Source organism: Oreochromis aureus, linkage group 11 (genome assembly GCF_013358895.1).
Source record: "Oreochromis aureus strain Israel breed Guangdong linkage group 11, ZZ_aureus, whole genome shotgun sequence".
Classification (NCBI taxonomy): domain Eukaryota; kingdom Metazoa; phylum Chordata; class Actinopteri; order Cichliformes; family Cichlidae; genus Oreochromis; species Oreochromis aureus.
The window spans coordinates 34,943,242-34,947,315 of NC_052952.1; the positions used below are offsets into that span (position 1 = coordinate 34,943,242).

The 4,074-nt window shown below is 39.9% G+C and overlaps 1 long non-coding RNA gene across 1 annotated transcript; it reads left to right on the top strand.

The window, feature by feature from the left end:
- The first annotated feature begins 1,370 nt into the window (after positions 1-1,370).
- On the top strand, positions 1,371-3,172 carry LOC120442845. Its single transcript, XR_005614978.1, has 3 exons — positions 1,371-1,473; positions 1,691-1,806; positions 2,330-3,172. It is a non-coding gene; the product is annotated as an uncharacterized LOC120442845 (long non-coding RNA).
- Positions 3,173-4,074: the final 902 nt, after the last annotated feature.

Sequence of the window (4,074 nt, forward strand, 5' to 3'; positions counted from 1 at the left end):
GCCACCGAACCGGAATCGGGCCACCATTTCCTTAGTGAGTGGTAGACCCAGAAAGGACAGTATGAGCCACCGAAGGGGCTGTAACGTCCAACCGATAAAACTGCACAAAAGTGTGCGGTGATGCCCAACTAGCTGCCGCACAAATATCAGCTACAGGCACCCCTTTAAAAAGAGCCCATGAGGTTGCCATCCCCCTAGTGGAATGAGCTCTCACCCCGTGGGGCAAAGCAAGACCTCTGGTGCCGTATGCCAGTGAGATAGCTTCTATAATCCAGTGGGACAGCCTCTGTTTGGACAGAGATCTACCTCTATTTGGATTGGTGAAGCAGACAAACAGCTGGTCACATAAATGCACATTCTGAATGCGCTCAATGTAGATGCGTAGCACACGCACTGGACAAAGAGAACGCATCCTCCTCTGCTCCTCAGATACACACCTGGTGTCACCCCATCAAAGCCAATATGACAAGCAGATATAGCTGCTAAATAAACCTTAATTGTCGAAAATGAAAGGCCCTTATCCAGCAGCTCCTGCAGGAATGTCAAAACATTAGTGATGGTAAATTCGATTCTTTTTACTGAATCGAGTTTTAATGAGTCACTCACCAAAGTGAATCGGGTTTCTTGAGTCATTTGAGTCACTGAGTCAGTTGACCAGAGAGTGCAAAAATGTATATTTTCACTCAAACTTAATTTGTTTCTCTTTTAATGTAAATCCTACTGCTAAGATGAATGATTGTAAAAGAAAATTATTTTTTTAGAGCAAAAAAGAGCAAAAAAAAATTCTAAAGGGAACATTTATTTTTATTTTATTTTATTGGTATTTTCCTTAAATGTGTCAAATATATATTTTCTCATCTAAATGTCCACTGAGCTGTGAGCCAGGGGGCGGTAAAGCGCCTTAACATTGGTTGCCAACCAAGAAGAAGAAGAAGCTGTGAGCCAGGAGGGAGGGGGTGAGTGAGTGATTCGTAACAGGAAGGGAGGGGGTGAGTGAGTCAGTGATTCGTTCAACTCGTTTGAGCTGTGAGCCAGGAGGGAGGGCTGATCACCCCCTCCCTCCTGGAGTGAGTGAGTGATTCGCCTTACGCTATGATTCAGCACAGCAAGGGAGGGGGTGAGTGAGTCATATGGAATCAGAACGATGCCACCTTGAAAGGAAACTGAAAAAAATATTGAAACCGAAAAAATCGCTTACAATTTTTTTTTTTTCGGTTTCAATCCATTTTTTTTCGGTTTCAATCCATTTTTTTTTCAGCTTCAATCCAGTTTTCGGTTTCAATCCATTTTTCAGTTTCAATCTGCTGGCACTGTTTTGGCGTCCGGGGGCGCGCTTGAGGGGGCGGGGATTCCGACCCGCATGAATTTGCATACATTATAGAGTCCGTTGCTCGTGCTGACCAAGCTGCCATTTTTCTCTTTTTGCCTCTTTCAATGGCTGCATCAAGTTCAGGTGGACCCTCTAAACCGCAGGTAAGTAATCATTTTCCGTCGTCTTTCTTTGCTATTTCACTCGACTGGACATAGGTTTAGTTTTTATTAGCTAAATATGGTGAAGTTGTGGTAAAATGCCAACATTAGCCTATTTGTTGTAGCAAGCTAGCTGGCAGCTAAAATTTGCTAAATTCAGTGATGCCCCTGTCTCTTTTGTGAATAAACAAACACTTTAACTTTGAAATGGATTCTGCAGTACAGGGATTTGAGGTTCAAACTGCAAAAGTATCTACAAGGATGCCAGAGCCTTACTCCTGATGGCCAGTGGTGATGATAACATATTAAGCAATGGCAGATTCCAGGCACATAACGGTAAGACAAGTGTAGGTTTGGAAGTAACGTCTTTATGGCAGTGTTGCAGGTCACCTTTTTTTTTTTTATACATCTTTGCTTGCCGTACTCTTTAAAACAAAATAGTTGTCTGTCTGTCAGTGTAAAAAGGTTGCTGTGCCAAGCCATTTGTAACTAAATTAATTTCAAATATGAATATTCTGCTCCAATCTGGACAAAAAGTTTTCACATATTTTGCATTTTTTAGTATTTTTAAATCACAAATGTATTTTAAAGTACATTTGTATTTGTATACATTTGTCACCAACATGTAGCCACACATCTGAAAGCATATTGATTTGCTCTCCTGATATTTAGACTGTAGTACTAATATTTTAATATTTCATAAGAAATACATTCATAAGAAATGTATTTCTTATGAAATGGATGTACTTGTTTATGGAAATGATTTAATTTGTTTATCTTCCTGTTGTGTTCATGTACGTATGCATAGATTATTATGTCATTAGTGCACAATTAGAAAATGTATCAATTTCTGTTCCAGGTACCATTAATAAGGAGGCAGTTCTATGAAAGATTGCTAACAAAGCTTCATGGAGCTCTACAACGCAGACCTGTAGATATGGACTATTTGCATTATGTCATCACTCATGAATTGAGACTTATACGGTCATTTGGTAATATTTTAGCAGTACCACAAGATATTCTTAATGCCTTATCCAATCTTTTGAGACTGATAAATTTTCAAGACAGAGAGAGACACCCACATTCTTCTCTTGTTGATGTTGTATACACAGCAAGAGGACAACGTAAACTTAGTATATCAGAAGAATCTTTGCAAAGCCTCATCAACATGAAATTTTCCATTCCCAGTATAGCTCGGCTTCTGGGTGTCAGCAAAAGGACATTATTTCGTCGGATGCAAGAGTATGGACTTTCAGTGCATGCATCATATAGCAGTGTCACAGATGATGAGCTGGACAGCCTTGTTAGATCAGTTAAAATGAGACTGCCACACATTGGCTATCGAATGATGATGGGGGAACTGCAGGCCATGGGATACCGTGTCAGATGGGAGCAAGTGTCTGCATCGATGCATAGGGTAGATGCTGCAGGAATCCTAGAAAGGATGGCATCTGTCGGCTGTGTTGCAAGAAGAATGTACTCTGTAAAAGGTCCCCTCTCATTGGTTCATGTAGATACAAACCACAAACTCATCAGGTTTGTGTACAGTACGTGTATGTTCAGTACTCTGGATACCCTGTAACTATTTTCATTTCTGATTTGAGCATAAGGCATTTTACGTTAACAGTTAGAGGATCCAGGTAAATTTCTATTTCTACAAAGTAAAAAAAATGTTCCTGTTTAGTAAGCAAAGAAACAAACAAGTTAGGTAAGTAAGGAACTGACCTCCCAGCCCATTGTTCCTTCACTGGGCTGGTTTCAGTCATTATGCAAATGTACTGTTTATAAGATTGGGGAAACCTGCAGTCAGCTGACACTGAAGAAGTCACCTGGATGAGTGATGAAACGTTTCTCCCACAAAACGCTACGTCCAGATGAGCAGAATCAACTTTTGGTGACTTTATTTAAATTTTTACACTGTTGGAAAAGGAAGTAGAGTCAAAGGCCCTGCATAACTGTTTCAAAGAAAAGTGTTATTTATCAGATGTATTAATCATCGATTTGTTCAGAGCAAAGTCTTGTCATGGAAGTTTTTTTTAAATAAACTGTAAACACTTGATGAGTGTCTTTTGAAGTGGGTTTAATCACATGCTGCAGCATGGAGAGAGCACTCTGGTCAAACGCCAAAATGGTCTTTAATGTGGCCTCCGCACTCATGTCTTATATACACACACAGAGAAAAAGGCATTCCACAGCACATCATGTAGGTCTATACCTTCAGTTCAGCTCATCTTTGAACCCTACCCAGAAAGAGAATTACGACTTCCAGAGACGAGCAGAAAGGTCCCACTGTGTCTCTATCCAACCTTCCCACACACGGTGCCAGAATGTCTCTGAGCTACCCACAATGGCCTCACTGTGTGTGTGTGGAACACATATGTGATAAAGCATAAAACGCACTTTTGATGCTATTCTTTATGTATATAACTAAGTGACAAAAGTGATATTACTACTGCGAAGGTGATGATGTTAAAACATGTGATCAATACATAAAATAAAGAGATTTCCATCAGTCCTTAAAACATTTCACAGTTCATGTCTTTTTGGGATTTCACAGTTAAATAATCTCCTAAATTCAAAGAGTGATAGAACAGATCTCTCTTG